The following is an 8,618-nucleotide window of genomic DNA, read 5'->3' on the forward strand; positions in this document are numbered from 1 at the left end:
ATGATTCCTGGTCTCCAGAGTGGGCCCCAGAGGAATAGAGACCTTGATCTTCCCTTTCTAATGGGAACTGCTGCCAACAAGTGGCCCCATGGTTCTCAAAACCAATGTTACAATGTTTTCAGCCTTCTCAGAAGAAATGGAAATCTTGATTATCATGTAAATTTTTCAATATTGGCTCAGATTACTTCGGAAACACTCAGTGGGCCCCCAAACACCTGTGTCTGTGGCTGACAGGTAGAGAATCTCTAAGCTTCTTTCCACTCTTCTGAGTCCTGTGGCTCTGATCTCTGTCCACATCTGTGCATGGCTGGTTTTTGAATGAGGTCAAGTGATAATCCCAGCTCAGGGTGAATCACAAGGTCAGGAGTGCTCTTTCTTTGAGGTTTCAGGACAATCAGCTTCTCTTTAGGGAAAGGACTGAGGTGTTTCACTTCAGGTAAAATTTCTTCCAGAGCAGCCCCTCTCCCCAGGGACCCCCTAACACCATCACACCTGAATACACTGGGCTTCTTTTTGCTGAGATCTTGGCAGTGTGTTATTTTGTGCACAAACAAAAATATACGGTCCCAGCAGGACTAGCGGTAAGATTGACTTGATGCTAAGCCAATGAGCTTTGGCTCTGTAGTTCCTTACCCTCTTCTTGGATATCAATCCATCACTGAGTCAGGGATGGAGCTGAACCTGGAAGGGGGGCCAAATGGATCCACTAGAAGGTCTTGAGGGGATCTAAAAAGCCAGGCAGGAGCCACCAGGAAAGTCATGGGCTTATCCATCCTTGGTAGTATCTTACGTAACAATCAGGGTGGGAAGTCAGCACTGAAAACACCCTAGGCCAGAGGCAGGTAGTCTAGGAATATGTTCTTGGTTTGATTTATTTATCTGTTTCCCATAAAGAAAGTAGAAAGGTAGCAGTGTTATGGCTCTAAGTATGAACTTGGTAACCAGATTCCCTGAGTTCAAATCTCAGCTCTGCCGTGAGGTTAGCTGTACGTATGACATTGGCATTTTTAAGATTTCTATAGTCCTATACACACGTGAATATAATCTCTATTAAATATAGTATAATATTAGAACCCACATCCTGGTATTGTTACAAGGTACGAATGAATGAATGTATGTACAAGTGCTTATAACAATGCCGGTCACATAATAAACTCTATACTTGTATGTAGCATTTTTTTCTAGGATGAGTTCACGAACTTAAATGCCCGAGCTTGTATATATGTTGAAATATAAGTAAAGTAACTGCAGTCGTTTTACGACTTCAGCCACCTCAGTATGAATCCTGGTGCTCAAGGGAAATCTCTCAGACAAGGACGTGCTTAAGAAATGGTCCACAATGATGAAGGACTGGGGTGGCGTGAGGTGATGGCCACAGGATTCCAGGGGCCTACTGAGGTTTGTTGCTAATGTATTTGGTTCTTGGCTTCTGGAATCCCAAGTGTCTGCTTAAGAATGAAGAATAAGAGTCAGTACATCAGTGAGGAGAAGCAACTCTCTGGGAAAATGCGTAACCTAATGGAATTAAAGATTATTTGTCTCACACAATGCAACCCTTTTGGACTTGTCAAATTTTAAGGCAGTAAAAAAGAAATACGTGGTGTTGCCATGCGGCAGCCTACCCATCTGTCTCCTCGTACCTGCCCCTAAAGAAAGGAGAGTCTGTGAGACGGATCCTTTCAGGGACTTTGCTTCACTTTTGTGCTTACACCTTATGTCTCCCTGTTTGGCCCCAGGAAGATGGCTGGCTAGTCAATGACGGGTAAGATTCCCCACAGGGGAGAGGGGGCAACCCAAGACAGACACAGCCGTGTGGGGACCATCTGGGGAACTCGAGTGGTCAATAGACATGGACACAGCCCCCCATCTTCCCCTGGCTAAGGAGAGCCTCTGCCTCTGTGGCTGTATTCCTTCCCACAACCTGCAAGGGAAGTGATTCAATGATGTGCTCTCCATCTATTCATATGCATGAAGGTTTTGTCCCTTGGGGAAGTACTTATCCTGAGACTTAACGGTTCAGCTGCCTGCAGGCAAGGGTGATTGGTTTGAATCAGTTTCCTATTATGATGTATGGGATTCACAGATCTTGAGATTGACAAGCTTTATCTGCTTTACTTCCTCACCTAACTAATAAAAGCTATGTGTTGGCCCGATTCAGGACTCAGTCCTTGAGGCTGGAGTCCTTTGGCCCTGCTTGCACTCTATTCTTGGCTACTGTATTTCTTAACCGTGTGCCGCCCTCCTCGCTTCCCACAACTTTTGTTGCGCGGGATGCGACAATGTGGTGTATTCAAATATTTATTCCCAGTTGATTTGAGTTTCTCAAGGTCAAGAACTGTGTTCAATTCTTGTTTGTATCCTCTGTTCATGGCACAGGTCCCATACTGTCGATGAGTTCATGAAGTGTTTGTTGAATCAAGCATGTAACCCAAAACAAATGTGTTTAGGACTCACTTTGTGTCTCGGTTTTAAGAAGTTTGGAAAGACGGAGCACCAAACATAGGTGGATTGCTGCAGAAAAACAGGAGAGTGGGGAAAGAAAAGAAGAAAGAAGGAATAAGGAAAGGGAAAAGGGAGTCAAGAAGGAAAGGATTCTGATGCAATGATTCTGTGTTAAAGAGCATGTTGTTAAACAGAGTAACACTGGGTTCTATATTAATCAGGGTTCTCCAGAGAAGAACCAATAAGATGTGTATAGAAAGAAATCAACATGTAGAAAGAAATCAACTACCAACACAATCATCAGCATGGATTATGCTGAGCAAAGGAAGCATGCCCCCATACTTTCTTCCATTCCCATGGAATTCAGGAACAGGCAAAATTTATTGACACTGACAGAAAGCTGCCTGGGGCTAAGGGCTGAGGGAAGGATTCAGATGTAGAGGGGCACCGGCAACTTTTTAGGGTATTGAGAGTGTCTGTATTTTGATTGTCACAGTGGTAATACAACTGTACACAATTACCGAAAGTTCGTCCAACTGTACCATGACAATGGGTGAATTTTATTTTACAAAATCCTCACATGAACCTCTTTCTATTCATCTTCTGCCCAATTGTGGTACCCAGAGAAGTCTTGAAAGCCATGAGCATTACACTAGCGCCCCCATCACCTGGTTCCCATGTTTGCCAATCCTATCCAGTCTCAGAAAGTAAGTCCTTCATCATTCATTCATTCATTCATTGAGCATTTATTTACCTATTCATCCAACCTGTATTTCTGGGACTGGCATTATGTTAGCTGCTGGTGACAAACTACCGTGTTTCCCTGAAAATAAGACCTAACCAGAAAATAAGCCCCAATGTGATTTTCCAGGGTGACATTCCCTGAACATAAGCCCTAATGCATCTTTTGGAACAAAAATTAATATAAGACCCGGTCTTATTTTTGGGGAAACACGGTACTCCGTTAAGCCAATATCCCTGAGAAAAGAGACATATAGAAAAAATTAGATACCAAAAATATTTCCAATTAGTGATGTGTGTTGTGGAACCCAGTTGAGAGAGATGTGAACTTTTCCCTAGGACAAAAAGAAGGGAGAGTGTTCTGCGTGCCACAAGGCTCACCAGCTTTCTGGGCCGCAATATCTGTGCTCAGTGCCTACCCCTGACTGCTACGCTGAGGCTACATACTTAAGATCTTTTTATGGCAATATCCCTTTCCAGGTTCCTGTGGTTATAGTATTAGGATAGGCCAAGCTGCTGTAACAAAGACTCCAACATATACCGTAGCATTTAAACACACTGAAGTTTATATTTCTCACATACGATGGTCCCACAACATGCATTCCAAGTCGGTCGGCATCTCTACTCCATGAGATCATTGAGAAATTCATATCCATTGCACCTTGGTCCTGTGCCATCTCCTTTGGTATTTGACTTGCTTTTCCCCTTTATGAACAGCCTGAGGCCTGTGTTACTCTCTAAATCAAAAACCTCTCTGTGACATGAAAGGCTTTCCACAACCTACTTTTCCAGACTAAATCTCCTTTCTTCCTCCACAAGAAACAGCCAGGCCAGGCTCCTCCTTCACTTCCACCCACCTCCTATGTGTATTGCTGCTTCCACACCTGTGCATAGAACCTTCAGGAAAGGCTTACCCTTCTTCACTGCCTATCCCAACCTGTGCCTTCTTAAGGGTCCCACCCAGCCACTCCATGAAGCCTTCTGGAAATACTGTTCCCCAGTGATCTAGTTCTCCTCTGAGCTAACTACCCAAGCTATGGTCCATTTCATTTTCTCAGTATATTATAATACTGATAAGAATAATTTGGTGCCGTCATCTCCTTAATTCAGGGAGACCACTGGGCTCTGCCTGGTTTCCCTGTGGCCTGGAAACTCTCTCCAGATAGTAAGCTGGGGCACTCATAGGACTTACCTTGTTTGTTTCTGATCTCTCAGAGATCACTGTTTTTTGTTCTGACATCCAGGGTCTTGAAAACCATTATTTCATGTACTTTGTCCATTATTGAGGCGTTTTAGGTAGAAGAGTAAACCTGGACCCCGTTACTCTGTCATGGTGAAATGCAGAATTGTGCAGTTTCTTCACACCTCAGTTTTTCTCATCTTTGAAATGGTGTTGATAAATGTTCTACTTCACTGGGTCATCACGATTTTATGAACAACTCAATTCCTCCATAGACGTCAGGTCTCATTTCAGTAGGTGAGATGCACCTACACATCACAGGGAGAACAGTTATATTAGGGTCACATCCGTCATTTGCAGATTAGTGGAGCTTTTACTAAAACAGATTCAAAGTTGACAGTGGAATTGCAGATAGTCGCCCATTTCTGCCCCTTACTCTCCATGATATACGGTAGCTATTAGGTGTCCAATATAGAAGAGTAAACCTGCATGAGAATAAATTAGTCAAGGTATATTCCAGGTTGCCCCCTGTCTCTTGATAGCAGGTCCTTGTTGTCAGGGGCCCCTCAAAAATCAGCCATTTAGCTTCTGCCTGTTTCTCCTTTCACCACAGGCCTTAAAGAGATGGGATCTGGAGAGAAGAGATCCACCCAGTGCCCCCAACTGGCGTCAGGGTATCTGGAAAGGAAAATAATGACTCTGAAGAAGGGGAAAGACAGGTAGTTGCACAATCAACTTTTTATACAGACATGATAAAATCTGATGAATTCTCCCTGTACCACATCAAAGCACACTTTGCACTCTTGTCTGTCACATATACTGTGTTCCTCTCTTTCTGCTGGAATAGTGTTGGGTAAAGGCCAAGATTCACCTTTGATCATCTTCTTGAACCTGCAGACCAACCTTTCTGTTAACAGAGCCTTCCTGCAGAAAAATTAAAATACAATTGGTTATATTGAGGGTTTTCTGCTTTTTAACATTCAACTGCGTTTGGATGAAACTGTATTCTTCTTCCCTTAATTTGATCTGGTGGTTCCCCAAACTCCTTTGTCAGGCATTGTGGGGACAGAGCCAGGAGTGCAGTTTCCAGGCTCTCTGCCTCACATGGAAAGGTGCCCACTCGGGTAGTAAATGGCCATCAACTGTGACTGGATGGCCATCAGCTGTGGCTAGTAGGCCGTCAGCTGTAACCAGTGAGCCATTGGCCACTAATATAACTGCCATGGCTATGCTAGCAGCAAATGGGAGCTAGCAAGGAGATGGTGGCTGAGCTAGCAAGAGCGGATTGCAGTTAGCATGGCGGGTTGCAGCTAGCAAGTGGGGTTGGTTGGTTGGCAGAGAAGCGGACGGCAGGTTGCAGATCATGTGGCTCCTGTTTCCTGTGTCTCCAACCCAGCCGCCAGCGAGACTATAGTGGTATGACTCCCCTATCTATGGCTCCCTTATCTATGGCTCCGTGGGTGTTCCTTTGTGGCCTCACCATGTCCTGTGTTCTTACGTGGGGAGCGGGACCAGAGACCCCACAGGCCACCCTGCATGACAGGCATTTCCCATCTCTCAGGATAGGTTATGTTCCCAGGTCGTTAACGTCATCCATTATTCATTGATTTTTATTAGTTGCACAGAGAGTTGCCTTCTCAAGTTCCGAGTGTACCTTATTGAGTTGCTTCAGGTGCCAAACAAGGGACCCAACTCCACTAATCGTTATCGTCGCTGGTACTCGTTGTCACATCATCATAGTGATACAAAAAACCAGACTGTGAAAGGAGCTTTTCTTGGTGTGTTAATATAAAGTGATCATTTTAACATGGAGATAATCCTTGCCCCTCCTTAAAACTAACTCTTCAATGGTTTCCCGTCTTACTTAGAATAAGATCTAATCTCCTTGCCATGGTGGAGTGGTCCACTCTGGGTGTCGCCAGCCTGCTCTCCAATCCAGGGGCCTCGTGTGACTTGTTCAGCCTCATCCTTCAGCATCATTATCCCTTTTGTGTAGCACAAAAAGTGCTACAGAAATGATTGTGGACACATTCCTTGAATGTGCCAGGCTCATTCTGCTTTTCTTTCTGCCTAGAATTCTCTTTCCTTAGTTCTTTGCATAACTGGCTCCTTATTTCAGTCTCAACACAAATAATCTTCTTGGAAAGGCCTTCCCTGGTCACATAGGCTAAAATAGACACCCCTGCACCCCACCCACTTTCTCCCATCACTCTGTTTTATCGTCGTCATCATACTTATCACATCCTGAGATGTTGTTCCACGTTTCATTTGTTTAGTTATTTTCTGTCCCCAACCAGAATGTAAGCTCCATGAGAGCAGAGACTGTGTTTGTCTTGTTCGAAGCTCCATTTCCAGCCCCCACAGCAGTGCCTGGCACGTTTCAGGCTCTCACTAAATATGTGTTGGATGAATGAATGAATGGATGAATGAATGCCAGGTGACTACAGATGGCACTCATTTGTGTGCTCTGCCTTATTTAATTCTCCCAACAAGCTTATGAAATAAGCACTAGCCTACTATTAGCTCTATATTACAGAGAAAAAACTGAGTCTCAGGCAATGTCATTTGCCCAAGGTCACAGTATTACATAGTAATTTGAGAAGCTGGAATTCTCAGAAGCCAGATGTGCCTGTTTTACAGATAACAATTCATCATCTAATTCTCAAAATAATCTGTTTTGTTACTCATGGTGTGAGTTTGGAGATCACAGCTGGGCTCCAAGTTGAAAGATGGGATTCCTCCTTCTCCTGCTTTCCTCTCCTCCTTCTCCCCTCCCCTCCATTAACCTTACCCTCTATGGGCAGAGCCACTGGATCCTAAACCCTCAGGTGCATGGGGTGGGGCCTGCCCTTGTGGGGTCACCTCACACCAGGGAGCAGGCGAGTGCACATAACTTGTGGGCTTCCAGTTCCAAAAGACAGAGCCAAGATCGGGCTGGCCTGGGCTCCCCCTAGGACCTTCCCCCTAAACTGACTAATCAGAACAGTCTCTCTTCCCAAGGGCTGGGGCCAGGGGAGGGGAGGGAGTGAGGGGTCTGGAGAGAAGGGTAGAACTATTTTTCTAATACTTTCCAGAGGGCCAAAGTTCCTGCTATATGGAAGGCCACAATAACACAGAGAAAGGGAGAACATTTCCCCTGCTCCAACCCTCAATTATAAAAGAAAACCCTCAACTTGCAATAGATGTCAGAGATAGGGGTGATGGTTGGGGATGGGATGGGGAGGGATACATTAGGCTCAGCTCAACCAGCTAATTTAATCATAACACTTCTAAAAAAAAATCACTCAGCACCTCTGTACAACCTTGAGAGTCAAGTTTAAACTCCTTCTCAGGGCAAGGCCCTTCATGAGCTGTCTCAGCCCCTGGCCCCCCTGCAGTCTCCTCTCCTGCACCCATCTATCTATCTTGTTGTAGTTCTCCACATCTGTGAGACTTTGTAAACATCATTGTGTCTCTACCCGGCTACTTCCTCTTCAACTCTCAAGATGAGGCAATGAACCAAGACCAGTTAGAAGGCGGATTAAGTTTTACTGATTTGTGCATCCTCGGGCCTCTCAGTGTGGTTGCCTTGAAAGAGCATCAAAGTGTTGGCTCAATCAACTTGCCAGTCACCTGCCTGGCGTCCTTAGGCTGTGCTGGGGTGGGGGTGGGGGTTCTCCTTCTCCCTCCCAAAGCACTTCAGCTCATCCCTCTTTGTGGTTCTAATGCTAGATTTTAAATGTTTTATTTTCTTTCTGAGGAAAGAGCTGTGTCTTATCACAGTATCCCCAGTATTAAGCCATGGTACCAGGCACTTTGATGCTTGATAAATTCATTTTTCAATGAAATCTCTTCTGAATCTCTGCAGAGTGGAAAGCACCGTGCTAGGCAATATTAGGGGATATAAAGTTGTCTCTCTGATCCTAATGGGGGTGGGGGGCAAGACATGAAATATTCACATAGGGGTTCTACACGGCACTGTGATTTAACTTGATGACAATGCTATAGATGTTTAAGGAGAACTCTTCTGACTTATTTATGGTAAAAATGATCACACACCCTCCTTGCCACCTGGAAATTGACTCTTCTCTGTTAACTATGTTCTTAATGGATTTAGAAGTGTCTTTCATTGTGTGGCTTGGATCTGGTTTAAAAGTACATGAGGGCATAAATCATACAGAAAATGATGCCCTGTTTGGAGTAAAGGGATAAGGCTATACTTCAGAGAGAGCAGGGTTTAGATTCCACCCTGAATGGAAACAGAGGGTGCGTCCTT

The sequence above is a fragment of the Rhinolophus sinicus genome, linkage group LG14 (genome assembly GCF_036562045.2).
Source record: "Rhinolophus sinicus isolate RSC01 linkage group LG14, ASM3656204v1, whole genome shotgun sequence".
In the NCBI taxonomy this organism is placed as follows: Eukaryota; Metazoa; Chordata; class Mammalia; order Chiroptera; family Rhinolophidae; genus Rhinolophus; species Rhinolophus sinicus.